Source organism: Cervus canadensis, chromosome X (assembly GCF_019320065.1).
Source record: "Cervus canadensis isolate Bull #8, Minnesota chromosome X, ASM1932006v1, whole genome shotgun sequence".
Taxonomy (NCBI): domain Eukaryota; kingdom Metazoa; phylum Chordata; class Mammalia; order Artiodactyla; family Cervidae; genus Cervus; species Cervus canadensis.
This window is the reverse complement of record NC_057419.1, coordinates 21,627,092-21,650,082: the sequence shown is the minus strand read 5'-3', so window position 1 is coordinate 21,650,082 and position 22,991 is coordinate 21,627,092.

The window sequence follows — 22,991 nt, the reverse complement described above, 5'->3', positions numbered from 1 at the left end:
GCTTTGTGTTGTAACATGGATGAACATCTGCACTGCTACATAACTGAAAATTTTTCCGAAGCTTTTGGTCAGTTAAGAGGACATTGCCCAAGAAGTGTATTCTCTCTCAAGGGGTCTGAGTCTGAGATTGCACATTTCTAACAAGCTCTCAGATGACACCAGGGCCCCTGGTCCCAGGACCACATTCGAATAGTTTAGAAGAGAGTAGAACTTGCACCTGGGCAGGGGCCTTTTCAAAATGACCCTCTTTAACGATGTAGATTTAGTTCAGATCCCACATCAGGTTGCTGTTTGATTCTCTGTTTCCCCGCTTCCTCCTAACTAGGCAGAAAAGTCATTGATTGTTATCTCACAGTGCCATCTATTGTCTGAGAGTGTGAACACCTGAAAGTTCGGTTACTGTGGACAGTATTTTATGATTTCTTCTCTCGAAGGAAACCAGGATTATTTGTTTCATTGGTGTGTTTTGTTTTATAACACTAATACATTTCTGAAGTTTTATACGAAAACTTTTTAAAAGCCTTAAAGTTCTTTCAGTTCAGTTCAGTTCAGTCGCTCAGTCGTGCTCAGACTATTTGCGACCCCATAGAATGTAGCCCTCTAGGAACCTCTGTCCATGGAATGTTCCAGGCAATAATACTGCAGTGGGTAGCCATTCTCATCTTCAGGAGGAGTTTCCCCAGGATCGAATCTGGGTCTCCTGCTTTGTAAGCGGACTCTTTAGTGTGACTCTAATCAATATTAAAAAAAAAAAAAAAGGTGACTGCCAAAATTGGAGGGTACGGTTCCATCCCAAGGTCGTGAAAATTGTCCACTTCATTTGCTCAGTTCTGTCCAACCGGCTTTCCTAACCGTCGCTAACTTCCGGGACATGCTCAAACTCATGTCCACCGAGTCGGTAATGCTATCTAATCCTTTTACCCTATGTCGTCCTTTTCTCCTCCTGTCTTTGATCTTTCCCGGCACTAGAAAAATCTCCTGGAAAACCCATCACGATTATGAGACCTTTACTGACCAAAGGCCAATCAATCTTACTGACCAATCAACCTGACCTGACCCTGAGAAATCCGTATGCAGGTCAAGAAGCAACAGTTAGAACCAGGCATTGAAAACCAGGCTGGTTCCAAATCAGGAAAGGAGAACGTCAAGGCTGCATATTGTCACCCTGCTTATTTAACTTATATGCAGAGTATATCATGCAAAATGCCATGCTGGATGAAACACAGGCTGCAATCAAGATTACCGGGAGAAACATCAATAACCTCAGATATGCAGATAACACCACCCTTATGGCAGAAAGCAAAGAACTGAAGAGCCTCTTGATGAAAGTGAAAGAGGAGAGTGAAAAAAATGGCTTAAAACTCAACATTTGGCTACCTACTTTGGTCACCTGATGCGAAGAACTTACTTCCTGGAATAAACCATGATGCTGGGAAGGACTAACCCTGGCAGGATAAAGGAGACGACGGAAAATGAGATGCTTAGATAGCACCTTAGATTCGAAAGGCATGAGTATGAGAAACCTCTGAGAATGGGTGATAGACAGGGAAAGCTGAAGTGCTGCATGCAGTCTACGGGGTTACAAAATAGTGGGACACGACTGACACTCAACCGAGCAGGCCAAAGCCTAACCTCATGATTTCACGAGATAAGCACACAGAAAGCTGTTAAGTATGGGAACCCCAGAAAAAAACCCTGCCTCAAAACTTTCACTCCACAAGATCTGTTTTTGCATACAACAATGTTGGTTTTGTTTCTCTCAAAAGACCTCCAAAAAAGAGGATGACCACGCTAATTTTCCTGCTCTGACCCTACCTAACCGAGTCTTACATATAAAATCGGTTTGAGCCAGGCAAGAGAGACCCTAACCATAGTAGACCAAGCCTATGCATATACAGATGGGGGAAACGTCACTCCTGACACAGTGAGGGCCAGGAACAACAAGCACAAGTCCGGCTCAAGTTTGCAACAGATCGTTTGACGTAAGTGGATGAAGGCTCATTCTTCGAAATACTACGTATAACAGAAATTTGCAATAAATTGAAATAGTAAATTGAAACTGTATTGAGCAAAGTGCGTTCTGGTTATGCAAATGAACCTTGTGTCTCTGCCCCCAAGATTCAAGCCTTTCCCCGAACCAGCTCCTGGGAAGCCAGTTTCAAGTCCCTTGTTCTCAGGCCCCTGACTCCATGCTTTCTCCTCATCAACCCTGTGTGTCTGATTTCTTTGAATAAGGATTTTCTTGATGGCTTAAGGTAATATATGGGCACTGCATTTGACACAGAGAAGTTTCACTATAATGTTGAATGAAATAGAGTGCCAAACATACCCAGACTATGAGAGGTGGCCTCCAGGCTCCTCAGTCCATGGAATTCTCAAGGCAAGAATACTGCAGTGGGTAGCCATCCCCTTCTCCAGGAGAAGCTTCCCCAGGATCGAACCTGGGTCTCCCTCATTGTCAGCAGACTCTTTACTGTCTCAGCCATCAGGGTGGCTGTAATCCGTAAAAAAAAAAAACAAAAAAACCTGTATGCCAATATAGGAGGACCCAGTTCCATGCCTGGGGTGTGAAAATTGTGCAGTTCATTTGCTGAGTCCTATCCGATTGGCCTTCCTGTCTGTCACCGACACCCGTGCTTGGTCAAACTCATGTCCATTCAGTTGGTGATGCCATCTAATTGCTTTTTTCAATGTTGTCCCTTTCTCCCCCTGCTTTCAATCCTTTCTGGCACCAAAAAAATCTCTTGGAAAAATCCCATTCAGTGTTATGGGAATCATACAAGGTGGCGGAGTAGAAGGAGGTGCCCTTATTTTCTCCTGGGAGAAGTCCCAAATTACAACTCGGTGCTGAACAACCAAGGAGAATGTTAGATCCCACCAAAAAAAGATAACCCAAGTCCAAGGGCAAAGGAGAAATCCCAGCCAGATAGTAGGAGGGGCGAAATTTCGTTTGGAATCAAAGCCCATACCCGCCCGTGACCCTTGGAGGGCTCAAACAAAACCTTGTGCACACCAGGGCTCAGAGACCCCACAGAGACTGAGCCAGAACTGTGCTTGAGCATCTCCTGTGGAGGGACTGGGGGTCAGCAGTGGCCTGCCGCAGGGACAGGGGCTCTGGGTGTAGGAGGCCTGGTCACGCAGCCTGTGGCATAAGCCCTCTTGGACAAGGTCGCCATTAACCCCAGCCATAGAGCCCCTGAGCAGATGAAGCACGAACTGCAGAACAATCATACTAAAGAAATTCTCGCACTGTTATGAAAGTTCTAGGACCCACAAGAGATTTATTTACCAACCTGGAGATCTGGCAAGGGAACTGAGAACCCCCAAGGAATCTGACTGTGGAGGCCAGTGGGATTTGATTACAGAACTTACACAGGACTGGGGAAACAGGCTCTTGGAGGGCACAAACAAAACCCGGTGTGCCCCAGGACCCGGGAGAAAGGAGCAGGGACCCCTCCCCCCACAGGGGACTGACCCAGCCTTGCCCGTGAGAGTCCAGGAGACCCTGGCAGAGGCGTGGGTCGGCAGTGTACTGCTGCAGGGTCGGGGGCACTGAGTGCAGCAGTGCCTGCCTGGGACCTTTGCAAGGAGGTGGCCGTTATCTTCACTACCTCCACCTTAGTTTGGTCTCGGGTCAAACAACAGGGAGGGAAGACGGCCCTGCCCATCAACAGAAAATTGGATTAAGCATTTGCTGAGCATGGTCCCACCCATCAGAACAAGACCCAGTTTCCCCCACAGTCAGTCTCTCTCAGCAGGAAGCTTCCATAAGCGTCTTATCCTTATCTGTCAGAGGGCAGACAGAATGAAAACCAGTGTCACAGAAAACTTGTCAAACTGATCACATGGCCCACAGCCTTGGCTAACTCAGTGAAACTATGAGCCATGCCGTGTTCAGTTCAGTCCAGTCGCTGAGTCCTGTCAGACTCTTTGCGACCCCATGGGCTGCAGCACGTGGGGGTCCCTGGTCATCACCAACTCCTGGAACTTGCTCAGAGTCATGTACATCAAGGTGGTGATGCATCCAACCATCTCATTCTCTGCTGTCCCCTTCTCCTCAAGCTTTCAATCTTTCCCAGCACCAGGGTCTTCTCCACTGAGTCAGTTCTTCACATCAGGTGTCCAAGGTAGGTAGCCAAATGTTGAGTTTTAAGCCAACTTTTTGACTCTCCTCTTTCACTTTCATCAAGAGGCTCTTTAGTTCTTCGCTTTGTGCCATAAGGGTGGTGTCATCTGCATATCTGAGGTGACTGATGTTTCTCCCGGTAATCTTGATTGCAGCCTGTGCTTCATCCAGCATGGCATTTTCAATGATGTACTCTGCATATAAGTTAAATAAGCAGAGTGACAATGTGCAGCCCTGAGGTTCTCCTTTCCCGCTTTGGAACCAGCCTGTTGTTCCATGTTCGGTTCTAACCATTTCTTCGTGACCTGCATACAGATTTCTCAGGGGGCAGGTCAGGTTGATTGGTCAGTAAGATTGATAGGTCTTTGGTCAGTAAGGTTCTCATAATCGTGATGGGTTTTCCAGGAGATTTCTCTGGTGCTAGGAAAGATTGAAGACAGGAGGAGTAAGGGACAACATTGGGTAAAACGATTAGATAGCATCACCTACTCGGTGGACATGAGTTTGAGCATGCCCCGGCAGTTAGTGAGGGATAGGAAAGCCGGTCGGACAGAACTGAGCAAATGAACTGGACAATTTTCACGACCCTGGGATGGAGCCGGGCCCTCCTATTTCGGCAGTCACCTGTTTGTTTGTTTTTTTTTTTTTTTTTAAACAGTGATTAGAGTCACCTTGACGGCCTAGACAATAAAGAGTCCATTTACAAAGCAGGAGAGCCAGATTCGCTCCTGGGAAGCATCTCCTGGAGAAGGGAATGGCTACCCACTGCAGTATACTTGCCTGGAGAATTCCATGGACAGAGGAGCCTGGACGGCTACAGTCCAAGGTGTTGCCAATAGTGTGAGCACGACTGAGTGGGTTCGACCATCTATTTCATTCGACATTATAGTGATCCTTCTCTGTGTCAAATACAGCGCCCATATATCATTATCTTAAGCCTTCAAGAAAAGCCTTATTCAAAAGAAATCAGACCCAGAGTGTCCAGGAGGAGAAAACATGGAGATAGGGGCTTGGGAACAAGGGACTGGAAGCTGGCTTCACTGGAGCTGGGGCGGGAAAGGCGTGAATCTCGGGGGCGGGGGACTCAGCATTCATTTTCATAACCAGAATGCACTGGGTGCAATGTAGTTTTTATTTATTATTTCAATTTATCTTTTTTTTTTTTTTCTTTAACGTAGTATTTCGAAGAATGAGCCTTCATGCCCTTCTGCGAAAACATCTGCTGCAAACTCCTGACCCGGACTTACCCTTGACGTTCCTCAGCCTCACTGTGTTAGGCGTGAGTGTTCCCTCATCAGAGCATCCCCTGTATGTTCACAGGCTCTATGGGGTATTTTTACTCTTGTCCTTGCTTCTACCCAAGTAAGGATAAGACAAGCTTCCGATAATTTTTGGGGTCCTTGTTAGATTGAACGAGGCCAATATTGCTGTGTGGAAGAATAGAATTTGAAAAATGGAGGGCTTTGGGCAGTTTTTCTACACCTCCAGCAGTTAAGAGACTTATGTGTATTTATCATGGGAAATCGTGTTCTTGATGTTTAGTCAGTAAGATTTTCATAATCCTGAACGGAGTTTCCCTGAGATTGTTTTTGCTTTTTGATTCCGGGAAAGACTGAAGACAGGAGGAGAAAGAGACAACATTGACTCATTATAGAGCACCCACCTTCTCGGTGGACATCCGTTTCAACAAGCCCTGGGAGACGGAACAAGCCCTGTTCCGAGACGACTCAGCAGAAGAACTGGACAATTTTTACGACCCAGGAATGGAACCAGCTCCTCCTATGTTGGTAGACAGCTTTTTTTTGTTGTTTGTTTTTGTTTTAACTACTGACTAGAGTCACCCTGGTGGCTTAGACAGTGAAGAGTCCACTTACAATAAGGGAGACCGAGGTGCACTCCTGCGTAAGAATCTCCTGGAGAAGGGAATGGCTACCCACTGCATTATTCTTGCCTGGAGAATTCCATGGACACAGGAGCCTGGACGACTACAGTCCATGGGTCGCAAATAATTTGGCACAACTGTGCACTCAGGGCACTCTGTTTCATTTGACATTATAGTGAAGCTTCTCTGTGTCAAATGCAGCACTCCTATATCATTTTCTTAAGCCGTCAAGAAAATCCTTTATTCGAGAGAAATCAGACGCAGAGCATCGAGGAGAAGACATGGAGAAGACATGGAGTCAGGGGCCGGGGAACAAGGGACTGGAAGCAGGCTTCGCGAGAGCTGGGGCGGGAAAGGCGAGAATCTCGGGGGTGGGGACTCAGCATTCATTTGCATAACCAGAATGCACTGCGCGCAATATGTTCAATTCATTATTTGAATTTATCATAAATTTCCTTTAATCATAGTATTTCGAGGAATGATCCTTCGTCCACTAATGTGAAAAGATCTGCTACAAGCTCTTCACCGGGACTTACCGTTTCTGTTTGTTTACTTGTTTTTCCTCGTCCTCAGTGTATTAGGAGTCAACTTCCCCCTATCGGTACGTGCCCAGGCTCAGCGCGGTATCTGTGCTGCCTTTCTTGCTTCTACTTGCGCTTGGTCTCCGGCATTGCCGTGCAGACTAAGTCAAGTAGAACCAAGAAAGAAAATTTTGCATGACCCAGCAACTTTTGGAGGTCTTGTGAGATTAAGCAAGACCAATATTTTTGTGCAGAAAAGTAGAACTTGACAGTAACTGATTTCGGCCGATTCTTTTACAGTTTTGAAGCTTTTTGTGTTTACCAGTTCGGATTGCGGGTTTGGTCTTTGGTGAGTTGAAAGTGAAAGTCGCTTAGGCGTGTCCGACTTTTTGCGACCCCATATACTATGCAGTCCGTGGAATTTTCCAGGCCAGAATACTGGAGTGGTTAGCCTTCCCCTTTTCTGGGATCTGCCCAACCCAGACATCGAACCCGTGTCTCCTGCATTGCACGTGAATTGTTTACTGTATGAGCCGCATTTTTTGTGTTTTGTTTTTTTCCTAGTCCACAGTTATTACTACTGGAGTTCAGTTCAGTTCAATTCAGTCGCTCAGTCGTGTCCAACTCTTTGCGACCCTATGAATCTCAGCACACCAGGCCTCCCTGTCCATCACCAACTCCCGGAGCTTACTCAAACTCATGTCCGTCGAATTGGTGATGCCATCCAGCCATCTCATCCTCTGTCGTCCCCTTCTCCTCCTGCCCCCAATCCCTCCCAGCATCAGGGACTTTTCCAATGAATGAACTCTTCGCATGAGGTGGCCAAACTATTGGAGTTCCAGCTTCAGCATCAGTCCTTCTAATGAACACCCAGGACTGATCTTTAGGATGGACTGGCTGGGTCTCCTTGCAGCCCAAGGGACTCTCAACAGTCTTCTCCAACACCACAGTTCAAAAGCATTGATTTTTCGGCGCTCAGCTTTCTTCACAGTCCAACTCTCACATCCATACATGACCACTGGAACAACCATAGCCTTGACTAGACAGACCTTTGTTGGCAATGTAGTGTCTCTGCTTTTAAACGTGCTATCTAGGTTGGTCATAACTTTCCTTCCAAGGAGTGAGCGTCTTTCAGTTTCATGGCTGCAATCACCATCTGCAGTGATTTTGGAGCCCCCAAAAATAAAGTCTGACACTGTTTCCACTGTTTATCCATCTATTTCCCATGAAGTGATGGGACCAGATGCCATGAGCTTAGTTTTCTGAAAGTTGAGTTTTAAGCCAACTTTTTCAGTCTCCTCTTTCACTTTCATCAAGAGGCTTTTCAGTTCCTCTTCACTCTCTGCCATAAGGGTGGTGTCATCTGCATATCTGAGGTTATTGATAAATCTCCCGGCAATCTTGATTCCAGCTTGTGCTTCTTCCAGCCCAGCGTTTCTCGTGATATATTCTGCATATAAATTAAACAAGCAGGGTGACAGTATACAGCCTTGACGTACTCCTTTTCCTATTTGGATCCACTCTGTTCCATGTCCAGTTCTAACTGTTGCTTCCTGGCCTGCATACAGAGGCAGGTCAGGTGGTCTGGTATTCCCATCTCTTTCAGAATTTTCCACAGTTTATTGTGATCCACACAGTCAAAGGCTTTGGCATAGTCATTTATAAAGCAGAAATAGATGTTTTTCTGGAACTCTCTTGCTTTTTAATGATCCAACGGGTGTTGGCGATTTGATCTCTTTAGGAACATTTAAATAAGTGTTTCAGAATTTCTTTGGGCACTCTCATGACCTAAAGTTTTGATTTTTATTATGTCTTCATTGGATGGTGCCAGAAATGTGATTGTCTTTCAATTAGGCTGCTGGGGGAGAAAAAATCATTTTCCCTCTACTTCTGTAGCTTTTTGGCTGAGACCTCCCTATAATAAGACAGATTAACAAGAGCAAAACAATCGGAAGTTTAATAATACATATCATACTGTGTTTATGGGAGAGACCCCTAAAATGAGTTGCTCTTGTAAATGATCCATGTCATTATCTTAAATACCATCTCTAGCAATAAAAAACAGAAGAAGATGTTGATGGGGTAAGTTATCAGGCAAAGCACAGTAAGCAAAGATAAGGATGTTATGAAGATTTTAGTCCAAGCATTCTCCATTGGTAAGAGTTTCTAGAGTTTGGGATTCCTCCTGTTCCTGGTATAATGTGGGAGTGTGTATGTTAGTCGCTTCAGTCGTGTCTGACTCTTTGCGACCCCATGTACTGTAGCCAACCAGGCTCTTCTGTCCATGGGAATCTGCAGGCAAGAATACTGCAGTGGGTTGCTATTCCCTTCTCCAGGGGATCTTCCCCACCCAGGGATCGAACCCATGTCTCCTGTATTGGCAGGCAGATTCTTTACCAGTGAGCCACCAGGGAAGCCCTGAAGAGAGGGAGACACCGTTACAAATGGAGATTTCCCTTATAAACATAAATGTATCTTATGATAAGGTAACTTCTACTGGGTTTCCAAAGCTTTTGTTTTCTCTGCTGTTTCTTAAAAATAACAAGCTCAAAATAATCCATATGCCAGAGGAGCATATTTGGGGGTAATATATTCTGTTTCCCTTCAAGGCTTTCACCCCATGAGTGTTTTTGGAGCATCTACTAGGGGCAGAGTTCTGTGCCTAGACCTTTGCAGGGATTTGTAGGTAACGAGACTCCCCAGAGATGGGGCTGGAGACATACAAAATCCTGGTGGAGCATGAGGATTTTGCTGATAGAGGGCCAAGCTTTCCACTAGGAGAGAGAAAGGTCAGAGGGGCTTCTTGGTGATACTTGGTGAAAGATTACCAGAGAGAGACCATCTTTCTCTTTCCCAGGTCTGGGAGGCAATCAGCTCTAGCAGGGACATTTACAGACCACTCTGTCTCAGAGCACCAGTGAGAAAGCCCCTCTCACCAAAGCATCAGTTGTGGAATCAGGATTCTCTAGTCTGTAAAACCTCCATTTTCTTTTGAAGGGAAACAGTAAAAACGCTTCTCCTTCCACTAGGAGTGACCGTTTGTCACAAGGGCACACATTCAGGATTGCTTTTGTGCCAAACTCTTACAGAGTTTATAATAAAATCATTTTCCCACTGAAAAAAATCCTCCTCCTTTAGCCATAGGGCTTAGGTCTGGTGCTAAGGGATCAAGACCATGAGGTAAATTTGAGTAATCAACTTCTTTTGGGGAATTACACCTCACACAGTCCAGGCTCTGTCACTTCGCAAAGTTTGATCCTCTGTTCCTGTAGGATGGGTTTGTGACTGCGAGTCTCCTCAAGCTGTGCCTGGGTTCATGCCTTTTCAGATTTAAGATTTAGCAATCCAAGTAAACTGACTTGAGCTAAAACAGAAATGGGCTTGTGTTACTGGGAAATCTGGGCATAAACTTCAGGCATGGATGGATCCAGGGGCCCCCAGGATGTTAACAGGGCTTTCTCTGTTTCTAACCATTAATTCTACTTTTTATTCTGCTTGGCTTCATTCTTTTCCAGTTTATAATTGCTTCCTGCATGTGGTTGAAAACATGACCACCAAAGTTTTCAGACTTACAGCACTGCAGCTTGAGAGTCAAAGAAAATATGCGTGGCTCTCATTCCCAGCACCTATATATATGATTCTCAGAGATGCATTCTAACAGGCCTCATTCGAGTCATATGTCCATCCCTCAACCCAATCAGTGGCCAAGGGTATGCAGTGGTGAAGTCAAGTGCTACAGTAGCCTGCCTCCATGATGGCTCCCAATGATCCCAACGTCTTGGTATTAACTCTCTTGTGTAATGTCCTGCCACATTGTATCAGGTTGGTCTGTGCGACTAATAGAAAAAGGCAGATGTGCCAGTATGTGACTTCTGATACCAGGTTATAAAAGGCCCTGCAACTTCCTCTGGGTCTTTCTCTTGGATCACTCCCTCTGGGAGAAGCCAGCTGTGTGTCCTGAGAGGCCCACGTTGTGAGGAACAAAGGTCTCTGGCCTACACACAGCAAGGAGCTGAGGCTTCCTGCTAACAGCCACATGAGTGAGCTTGGAAGCAGATCCTCTAGCCCTGGTCTAGCCCTCAGATGATTGCAGTCCTGGCCAACATCTCGACTGCTACCTCCAGAGTCACCCTGAGCCAGAGCCACCTAGCTAAGCTGCTTCCAAATTCTTGATCCATAGAAACTGTGAGATAATATATGTTTGCTCTTGTGAGCCACTAAGTTCTGAAGGAGTTAATTATGCAGCAATAGATGACTAGCACATGTGCCAACATTTGTGGTCAGGGAAGCCAGGTAAAATAATTGAAAACCCCATTTGAACCAGAGCCAAACCAAATGGGACAAGTGGAAGCTTCCCAAAGGAAAGCTGGGACGTCAATACCAGAAAAATGGAGATCCTGCTGATTCTTGAAAGGATACTGGACAGGCCAAAATAACAGCTGTCTAATAGGTTCCAAATTGGGAAAGGAGTATGTCAAGGCTGTGTCTTGTCACCCTGCTTATCTAACTTATATGCAGAGTACATAATGTGAAATGCCAGGCTGGATGAAGCACCAGCTGGAATCAAGATTACCGGGAGAAATATCAATAACCTCAGATATGCAGATGACACCACCCTTATGGCAGAAAGTGAAGAAGAACTAAAGAGCCTCTTGATAAAAGTGAAAGAAGAGAGTGAAAAAGCTGGCTTAAAACTCAACATTCAAAAAATGAAGATCATGGCATCTGGTCCCATCGCTTCATGGCAAATAGATGGGGAAACAATGGAAACAGTGACAGATTTTATTTTTCTGGGCTCCAAAATCACTGCAGATGGTGACTGCAGTGATGAAATGAAAAGATGTTTGCTCCTTGGAAGAAAAGCTATGACAAACCTAGACAGTGTATTAAAAAGCAGAGACATTACTTTGCTGACAAAGGTCTGTTTAGTCAAAGCTATGGTTTTTCCAGCAGTCATGGATGTGAGAGTTGGACCATAAAGAAAGCTGAGCACCGGAGAATTGATGCTTTTGAACTGTGATGTTGGAGAAGACTCTTGAGAGTCCTTTGGACTGCAACGAGATCAAACCAGTCAATTTTAAAGGAAATCAGTCCTGAATATTCATTGGAAGGACTGATGCTGAAGCTGAAGCTCCAATACTCTGGCCACCTGATGTTAAGACTGACTTTTTGGAAAAGACCCTGGAGAGATTGAAGGCAGGAGAAGGGGGCGACAGAGGATGAGATGGTTGGATGGCATCACTGACTCAATGGACATGAGTTTGAGCAGGTTCCAGGAGTTGGTAATGGACAGGGAAGCCTGATGTGCTGCAGTTCATGGGGTTGCAAAGAGTTGGACATGACTGAGTGACTGAATACCAGTTTTCAGACAAATAGGCCTTCAGTCTCCTGCCAGGACTTCAAACCTGCCCATGTTGGCATGAAGCCCAATGATGGCCTTGGCTCCAGTTCCTTCTATTACTACTAGAGGATTCATTATCAAATGTACAAAGTTATTTCTGGTCTTAATTTTCCCAGTTACCAAGAGATGGATCTTGGCTGCCAGCTGTATGACTGTTACCTCTCTAAGACTCAGCTTCCTCATCTGTAAAATGAGGTAACAGTTATATCCACATCTTGGGGTGGTGGTGAGAATTAAATAAACATATGTGCTTAGCCCAATACTTCCCATGTAATGAATCCCAGATATATGTTGCTGTTAGAGTATCTGGATTGGCCTGAAACGCAGGTCAACCATCTCAAGGGTCCTTAAGAGAGAAAGGCAGAGGGAAACTACACACACAGGAGAGGAGAAAACAATGTGACCACGGAAGTAGAGGTTGGAGCCGTGATGCCATGAACCAAGGATTGCTGGAAGTCACAAGGAGAGAGAGGTAAGAAACAGTCTCCCCAAGAGCCTCTAGAGGGAGCATGGAGTTGTTGACACCTTGTTTTTGGCCCAATGAAACTGGTTTCAAACTTCTGACCTCCAGAGCTGTAAGAGAATGGTTGCCTGTTGTTTTAAACCACCGAGTTTGTGGTAATTTGTTACAACAGTTATAGGAAACTAATATAGAATTATTATCTAAAAAGTCACCTGTACCTGTCCAGTCCAAGGCAGGCAATGTAAAAGAAGATGCAGAAATGGGAGTGATTTAGTCATTAGACTTCATTGTTCCTGACATCTCCTATGAAATATATAGAAATAGCCTATATTACAGCAATGTAGACATTCACTTTTAACTTGCAAGCTAAAAAGATAAAAAGAACTTGGCAGAAAATTTGACCTGAAAGTTCTAAAGAGAGAAAAAGAGATCTTAAAATGGTACTTAAACACTTTTTTACTGTCAATGGCATAAACTACTCTCCTGAAAAAAAAGCTTTAAATCATACAAACACACTAGTTTTGGAACTCTTTTCTGACAGTTCTTTTTAGAATGCTTCTTTATCAACTTATCACCTTCAAATTTTGGTAGACTGAGAATACTGCTAGCAAAATTTGTCAGTGGAGCAAAGACTTATCTAAGCCATCTATTGAAATTCTTTTTACAGACTTCTATTTCAGGAGTGTAATTAAAATCAGCTACAGAAGCTTGAATTATCACTAGATGTAATCTCTGATGGCCAATCTCTTTTGTGAATTCCATTTCAATGTAATATTAATTACACAATACATTTAATTAAGTTTTCTCCTTTGTGGTTCTTCTGCTATGCTTTATGCCTTGATATTCCTAAGGTGAACCTGACAGTCATTGCTTTGTACATGCATCATGTGTATGTTTTGTACCTACAGGGAATTCCATAGTGTAGAAAGTTAGAATTTGTGTTTTAAAAGGCATAATGTCTGGGGGACTCTTTCCATGTTGCCCCTGTTGATGGAAGATTTGTAGCTCTAATACCTTGGTTCTTACCAAGCCATCTTCAAAACTACCCTATTCTGGGTACTAGAGCAAAGTATGTTAGAACTGCAGGGCACAGATGCCTGGGTGTTATCCAGACAAAAACTCAGATGGTACAGCCATAGAGACAAGAGCTCCTACTGCTCACTGATTTAACTCTTGTGTGTGGATACCAAAAATAGAAGCAGATTCTACCTCTTCTTTAGTGGCTTGCCACTAATGACATAATGATGGATCAAATGCCAAAACTTCCAGGGCTTCAAAATCCTGATTTCACAGTAATTGAGCCCCTTTAAAACTGTCATGACCATGTGACACAATGACAAAGGAGGTGGTTTTGAGAGGCACAAACCTATCAGGACAGCAGCAGGTGAAAGAGAGAGGACTATAGCCCACATGCCCAATACATAGACACCATACATGGTAGGTGGCTGGGCCAAGACTCACAGTCGTGAGGGGATCTGAATGTGAGATCTTTCTAAACATTAAATTATACATCATGATTTTCAATGTTTGAATCATCTGGATCTTGATAGCCTTATTTCATATGTGCTGAAGAAGTTTTAGTATGACTTTTCATCTGTGGTCAAATGCATGCTATTTATCTTCTGCAGCTGACTCTACTTTGGGTTCGTGTTCAGTTTGTTCTAAACTGAAAATAAAATTACATTTAGAGAAAATAAAATTACATTTCAGGGTCAGAGATTTGATGGGAAGTTGGGAATAGGGAGGCCCCTGAAGCCAGCCAGATCCTTCCTTAATGCCACATTGCCTGCCTAAGAGGTGGGACATAGATTTATTCATGTAACTCTACTCACTAGAAAATTCAGAGGCACAAGGAGGCAGGTTGTCGAGTACAGTGGTATCATAATATTTTCTCAAATGATCATTGTAGCTGTTACCACAACTAGTAATTACAATTAAACTTCCTTAATAACTATACTAGTAACATTGACTTTGTGGTTGAGCTGAAGCATAGTGTTGTATTTTCTAAATGAAAATCTGTTAAATAAATTAAGAGTGTAGTCAAGACCATTGAGTGGAGAGGCTGTATTCAATCCCTTTAGAGGCAACATTTACATATAACATGAAAACACTTGATATGCTAAATATAAGCACTAAATCAGTATGCTGATGACAAAAATGTTTATCTGCTTGCTAAAATTGGTTTCCTGGGCAATGCATCATTAGTCCAATTACAGATGCTATATATTCTTGAAAGCATGAAAATGTGTTTTGCTTTAGATCAAAATATTCCTGCTGTTCTCTAAATGAATATGCTGTTAGTTTAACTATTTCTTAAGTAATAGAAATCTGGTCTAATCATGTCATTTTAGCAACTGGGGATCAAGTGCTTCAATGATGAGAATATACATTATTCTGTGACAATTGGGCTACTGTCATAGACTTGAACACTTTCTTTCATAAGTACAAAGAAGGTTCAAAGTCATTGACACTGTCCTGCCACAGTGGTCACTGTAAGCTACTACTTTTGCAATTTAGTTCTCCCCCATCTGTTTGGTTGGTATGGTCGACTGGCACTTGGCATACATTTCAACCTCCTTCTCATGTGGATACTGTACCACATGGACTAAAAAGCTAAAAACTACATTCCCCAGTGGAAGCGAAGTGGAAGGCATCTACTTGCTGCTTCAATGTTTCTGCTGACACACACAATCCTGAAGACAATCTGGGGTCTAGTCAGCCTGGTGAGTGGCAAGAGGCCACCATAGCCACAGAAACTAGGTTTTAGTTGTGTATCCAATCATTATAGTAGCAATCCCTGTTTTTCACCTTCTTTTTCACTGCACCCCCAACCCCAGGAAAAAGTGTCCACTAAGACCTACTCTCTCTCCACTTAAGCTACTCGAGATTGCTCTAGCACAGCTGGAGGACCCAGGATTCTATATCCACCTTGGTCCCTGCACTCCCTGCAAATGAAAGCCAATGGGGAGCTCTGGGAGTTTTAATTCTTTTCTTGAAAATACAAACAAATGTCGTTTCTGGAAAAAAAAATCTTCCTCATAATACAAATTTGGATAGACAGCATAGGGAAACAATACAGAGGCACTTGAAAACTTTTGTTTTTAATCTGTAAGAAATGAAAGTGAAAGTGAAGTCGTGTCCGATTCTTTGTGACCCTATGGACTAGCCTACCAGGCTCCTCCCTCCATGGAATTTTCCAGGCAAGAGTACTGGAGTGGGTTGCCATTTACTTCTCCAGGGGATCTTCCTGATCCAGGGATTGAACCCCGGTCTTCCACATTTCAGGCAGACCCTTTACCATCTGAGCCATCTGGGTAAGAAATGAGGAGCAATTAAATGCTTTAGCATGATAACTGTGGTGTCTTACAAAGATATGTCTAACAAGAATTAGAGAAGGTGGAAGAAGCTATGAAATTAGGTAAGCTACCTAGCAGGCTGTTTTCATAGAGATTTCATTCATTCATTCATTTGAGAGACACTTAAAAAGTTGTTATTACTCCCCAGGCTTTGCACCAGATGCTAAGGATACAGTTGAAGCAAGACGGACTGTGCCTTAGAGAAGCTTATAATAATTAAGTGAGAAAAAACAATCCAGCATAGTAAAGGCTAAATAGAGGATATTCTAAACACTCGGGCTTCCCTTGTGGCTCAGCTGGTAAAGAATCCGCCTGTAATGCGGGAGACCTGGGTTCGATCCCTGGGTTGGGAAGATCCCCTGGAGAAGGGAAAGGCTACCCACTCCAGTATTCTGGCCTGGACAATTCCATGGACTGTATAGTCCATGGGGTCTCAAAGAGTCAGACATGACTGAGCGACTTTCACTTCACTGAAAACACAACAAGGACAAGTAGAAAAAGCAACATTTAAACTGACAACTGAAGAATGAGTGAGGAGTGCCTCCAAAGAAGGATGAGGTGAAGTGGTGGGAAAAACCATCCAGGCAGAGTGAAAAGCACATTGAAAGGCTCCCAGGTGAGGAAAGAGAGCTTCTTTGAGGAACTGGAAGATGTTTGATGTGTCTGGAGCCTGTGAGTTGAAGGATCGGAAAGAGGAGGGGAAAATGGGGAGAGATGAGATTGGAGAGAGAGAGAGTGAAGCTTTGAAGGGCTTTCCAAGCCTGTTACGAAGCTCAGTACTTCTCCAGGGAGCACGAGGCAGCTGCTTAAGCAGAGCAGGGACAAGATTACATTTGCACTGTAGAAATTCATTCTGTCATACAGAAAATGGATCACAGGGGAAGAAACTGAAGGTCGAGAAACCAACGGGGAGGCTGCTGCCTTAGACTAGGAGCAAGACAATGATGGCCTAGATTAGGGCAGTGGCAGATAGCAATGGAATGGACCCAAAACACTTTTCAAAGAGGGGTCTTCAAAATGTCCCTTTGTTCAGTTTTTTTAAAAAAATACTTTTAGTTTTTCAAATTGTATAAGTAGAATTACAACTCTGATACACCTCTTATTTGGCCACATTGGAGTGGCCTAACCACTGGACACTATTAAGAGGCACCACCATACACTCAACAGTAGCTGCTGAAATGAGTGGCTTAGGGCCACAGAGAATGTAACAAACTCCTATAGGGAGTCATGCAAAATTAAATCAATTTTGTGACGCCAAATATCTCCCTCAATTCTCTAGCTGAATTCTTAGTTTCTAGAAGGCAAGGCTTGTGGTGTGAGATGACTCTGGAGAGGGAGGAAGGGGTCATGAAAGGTTGTTGCTGAACGATAAGACGCCAGGATTCTTGGCCTCTGGAGGAGACGAATTCAATCCGGGGCCAGAGAGGAGGCTGGATCACTCAGAGCTTTTGTGTAATAAAGTTTTATTAAAGTATAAAGGAGATAGAGAAAGCTTCTGACATAGGCATCAGAAGGGGCAGAAAGAGTACCCCCCTGCTAGTCTTCAGCTGGATGTTATATAGTCACTGGCAGTCTGTTAATGAAAGAGAGGAATGTGTTAAAACTCAGAGTGGCACCAGGCCCCTCATCCATAAGTTGCATTTTGTGATAATCTTGGCACCAGATAATTCATCCCAGGCCATAAAACGATTGACTTGAATCTTGTAGAAGGGCAGATTACCAAACAAATAGTTTCGTTTACATAGATTAGGGGAACAATATCTGAGTATAACATACTGGTCTGTCAAGTAGTTTGAGCCATTTGGCAGAACTTACAGAGTCTGGGGTAAATGCATAGCACATTAACATAGCTTAAGACAAACATTTCCATAAGAAAAATGTATTGGTTAACTCAAGGTTTTGAGAATAGTTAGCTTCAGGTGAAACCAGGTGTCATGGCAACAGAGCATTTTAAGAGAAACCTCCTTTTATTATTATTTTTTTTCATTTATTTTTATTAGTTGGAGGCTAATTACTTTACAATGTTGTAGTGGTTTTTGCCATACATTGACATGAATCAGCCATGGATTTACATGTATTTCCCCATCCCGATCCCCCCTCCCACCTCCCTCTCCACCCGATCCCTCTGGGTCTTCCCAGTACACCAGGCCCGAGCACTTGTCTCATGCATCCCACCTGGGCTGGTGATCTCTTTCACCATAGATAATATACATGTTTCGATGCTGTCTTTTGAAACATCCCACCCTCACCTTCTCCCACAGAGTCCAAAAGTCTGTTCTGTACATCTGTGTCTCTTTTTCTGTTTTGCATATAGGGTTATTGTTACCATCTTTCTAAATTCCATATATATGTGTTAGTATACTGTATGGTCTTTATCTTTTTGGCTTACTTCACTCTGTATAATGGGCTCCAGTTTCATCCATCTCATTAGAACTGATTCAAATGAATTCTTTTTAATGGCTGAGTAATATTCCATGGTGTATATGTACCACAGCTTCCATTATCCATTCGTCTGCTGATGGGCATCTAGGTTGCTTCCATGTCCTGGCTATTATAAACAGTGCTGGATGAACATTGGGGTGCACGTGCCTCTTTCAGATCTGGTTTCCTCAGTGTGTATGCCCAGAGTGGGATTGCTGGGTCATATGGCAGTTCTATTTCCAGTTTTTTAAGAAAATCTCCACACTGTTCTCCATAGTGGCTGTACTAGTTTGCATTCCCACCAACAGTGTAAGAGGGTTCCCTTTTCTCCACACCCTTCTCCAGCATTTATTGCTTGTAGACTTTTGGATAGCAGCCATCCTGACTGGCGTGTAATGGTACCTCATTGTGGTTTTGATTTGCATTTCTCTGATAATGAGTGATGTTGAGCATCTTTTCATGTGTTTTGTTAGCCATCTGTATGTCTTCTTTGGAGAAATGTCTGTTTAGTTCTTTGGCCCATTTTTTGATTGGGTCATTTATTTTTCTGGAATTGAGCTGCAGGAGTTGCTTGTATATTTTTGAGATTAATCCTTTGTCTGTTGCTTCATTTGCTATTATTTTCTCCCAATCTGAGGGCTGTCTTTTCACCTTGCTTATAGTTTCCTTTGTAGTGCAAAAGCTTTTAAGTTTCATTAGGTCCCATTTGTTTATTTTTGCTTTTATTTCCAATATTCTGGGAGGTGGGTCATAGAGGATCTATGAGAAATCTCCTTTTAAATTTGTATAGAGAAGGAAAAAAAATATCTCTAGTTTGTTTCCTCCTGCCGCTTAAGAGAGATAAAAATGTCTGACACTTGCAGCCTATTTCCTCCGTTTGGAGACCCCTGGCCTTCATGCCTGTTACCCTCTCAGTCAGTTCATGGAGGACCTTGTAAAACCCAGTAAGGACTTTTGTCTTTATCTGAAGAACACTGGGAAACCACGGAGGGCTATTCCAATTGAAAAAAATTTAAATGGTAGATTGTTATTTTAACAGAGAAAAAAGAATTTTGGAGAGGACCCGATATGTGTGAGAAGATCATAAATTCACCTTAGGGCCTGATGAATTTGAAGAACCTAGAGCCATGCAAGAGAAGTCAAGTTGAAACTGAATATAAATGTCTGGCACTCATGGGAGACGCCTGGAATGAGCATAAAAATTTGTGTGGAAGTCATCTATGCATAAACTGTTATCTTTTTTCTTAATAAACGCTGGTTCTTTATATATTATGGAAATTAATTATGGGACTATAATTTCTGTAACAGATATTTTCTACTGGTTTACTGTCTTTAAACTTATAGTGTTTTTTTAAATGGGAGAGGTTTAATTTTTACTTGGTTAAAATTATGACTATTTCCCTCATTAGTTTCTGAACTTTTTTTCAGGATGATTGACTCTGCATCAGGTTTATAAACATGCTCCCAAATATATTTTTAAAATATTTTCAGAGTTTGTTTTTTTTTCACAGTTACACCCTCAATCCATCTGGAATTCCTTTTTGTTTATTGTGTAAAGTATGAGTCTTTTTTTCCCCAATAGATAGCTAATCATTCCAACACTCCTGACCAGGCTGTCCTTTAATTCCACCTTTATCATACATTACCTTTTCACATATATGAGTCTATTTCCAAACTCCTTATTCTGTTTTATCAATTTGGTGTCTTCATCAGTATCTGGTTATAGAGAATATTTTGATATCTGGTGAAGTATTGTCTCTAATTGGGCATGAGTAAGTTCTAGTGAGATTTATCCCTCTTCTTTTGTTAAAGAATCCACATGATCCATTCTCTAATTGCATTTGTCATTACAAAATCTCATTTTACACATTACAGTTTCCAGGTTAACTGGAAATTTTCTTTCATATTTTAGGTTAATAAAAGATTATAATCTTAGCATCAGTTTGTGTTAAATTACATCCCGCTGGTATAACCTGGGACAGTTTCTGTCAGCCAACACTCTCCATGCTGTCTAGATTCTGGTGAATTACTAATAGTATTCATTTCTTTTTGATCTTAGGTTTGGATTTAGGAGTCTTTCTATATTAATTTTGACTGATCTCTAGCTACCCATTAAGTACCTCCTTTACACTAGGAAACTGAATTGTCTCAGCCTTTTTGCATTGAATTCAACGTCATCAAATGTTAGCTCTGCTTTTGTTCTGACAGATGGGCACACTCTTTTGGTTGTTTGAATTTAAGCAGCAAAACAGCACAGAGGAGAATGTCTAACTTCTCAGCAACTTTTAGGTTGCTTTAATTTTTAAAAGTTTATTTTTTTGGCCACACTGATTGGCTTGTGGGATCATAGTTCCCCCATCAGGGATCAAATCCATGCCCCTTGCATTGGGAGTGCAGAGTCCTAACCCCTGGACTGCCAGGGAAGTCCCTGGGTTGCTTTTAGAAAAATGTTATTATTTACTGCTTCCAGCCCATTAAGAAAGTATTGGGTATGACTGAAAGCTTTGTGTGAAGCTAACTGTAGCTAGAAAAGGAGAGGTGGCTTGGTTGCTAGGACTTGCCCAATACATTTTTTTAAAACTAGAAAAATAAAATATAACATCTTTTAACTTGAAAAAAAATTAAAATTAATCTGATCAAGATGTGACTAGTAAAAGTTTTCACTATTCATCAATATCCTTATCATTTAAACTATTAGGGGACTTCCCTGGTGGTCCAGCAGTTAAGACTTCACCTTCCAATGCAGGTGGTGTGGGTTCAATCCCTGGTCAGGGAGCTGAGATCCCATATGTCTCATGACCAAAAAGCCAAAACATGAAGCAGAAGCAATATTGTAACAAATTCAATAAAGACTTAAAAAAAAAGATCCACATTTTTAAAAATCTTAAAAAAATAATAAACTATTATAAGAATTTTTAAAATGTGAAAAATGCAACAGAAACTAGTTATACAAATAGCTTTTGTCAGAAATCCTTCCAGCCTGGAGTCTGCCATAGCTATAGAATTTTGAAACCGATTATGTTAATACAAGTTCCTGTGCCCCACACACGGCGAGGCCAAACAAACTAAAGTGGAGTTTGGAACAGAGAAAGGTTTACTGCAGGGCCACACAAGGAGACAAGTGGTTCATGCCCTAAAAAGCTCAGAGCTTCCTGAAGGGTTTTGGCAAAGCACTTTTAAAAGCCAGGTAAGGGAGGTGGGTTGGAAGGTCTGTGATCAGCTTGTGCACAACTTCTGACTGGCTGATGGTGAGGTAGCAGAGTGATGTCATGGGGGTGAACATTATCAGTCCTTAGGCTCCAAGAGGCCTGGGACTCTGTGCTCAGTCATCATGGTCTTCACATAGTTAACATCTTCCTTTTGTTGGAGAGAGGGAGTTTTTTACATTTACACAACAACTCAGGAAATGCACATCAAATACTATTATCTAGGGGCTTCCTTGGTAGCCCAGCTGGTAAAGAATCCACCTGCAATGCAGGACACCCCGGTTTGATTCATGGGTCAATTCATGGATTGGGAAGATCCCCTGGAGAAGGGATAGGCAACCCACTCCAGTATTCTTGCCTGGAGAATCCCATGGACAGAGGAGCCTGGCAGGCTACAGTCCATGGTGTCACAAAGAGTTGGACACGACTGAGCGACTTTCCCTCACTCAGGTTCTTCAGAGAGGAGCTAAGGCAAAGGATATGGGGATACTGGGGAAGGCCAGTCCCGGGAAGGCCCTTTAGGGTCCTGCTTGGTTGCAATTAGGCTTCAGTCCTTTTACAAAAGGAGCTTTTCAAAACAAACAAATAAACGCTCATCTACATGTTGATGAACAAGTTATTTGCATGTTCATTAAATGTCTCACAAACCCTCAAACTCATCTTGCCCACCCTTACAAAACCCCATGTTATATTTGTACATTTTCCCCCTCTGTCCTTTATAGAGGCTATAGGGACTTCTTTGTCTCCTGCCTGAAATTTCCTTACCTGCAAACTCCAATTCAACTATGGAGATCCAGTTCAAATGTCACCTCCTCTGAGAAGCCTACTGCTATCTTCCCAGGCAGAATTAGTCACTTTTCTCATAGTAGAGCTTCCTTACTTCTGTAGTATCAGTTTACTTGCTCATCATACTTTCAAAAGTGAGTTCCTCAGCACCAAACAATATTTCCATGGTTAATTAGTTAGTTAGTTCAGTCGCTCAGTCATGTCCGACTCTTTGCGACCCCATGAATTGCAGCACGCCAGGCCTCCCTGTCCATCACAAACTCCCGAAGTTCACTCAAACTCATGCCCATTGAGTCGGTGATGCCATCCAACCATCTCATCCTCTGTCGTCCCCTTCTCCTCCTGCCCCCAATCCCTCCCAGCATCAGGGTCTTTTCCAATGGTAATTGTATACAATAATTGGAATGAATGAAGGAATATTAAAAGTTGAGATTTACTTATCTTTCTCTTCTTGATATTCCAGTTCTTATTCTTTTCCTTAATATGCTCTCAGTTCAGTTCAGTCGCTCAGTCGTGTCCAACTCTTTGCGAACCCATGAACCGCAGCACGCCAGGCCTCCCTGTCCATCACCAACTCCCGGAGTTCATCCAAACTCATGTCCATTGAGTCGGTGATGCCATCCAACCATCTCATCCTCTGTCGTCCCCTTCTCCTCCTGCCTTCAATCTTTCCCAACATCAGGGTCTTTTCAAAAGAGTCAGCTCTTTGCATCAGGTGGCCAAAGTATTGGAGTTTCAGCTTCAACATCAGTCCTTCCAATGAACACCCAGGACTGATCTCCTTTAGGATGGACTGGTTGGATCTCCTTGCAGCCCAAGGGACTCTCAA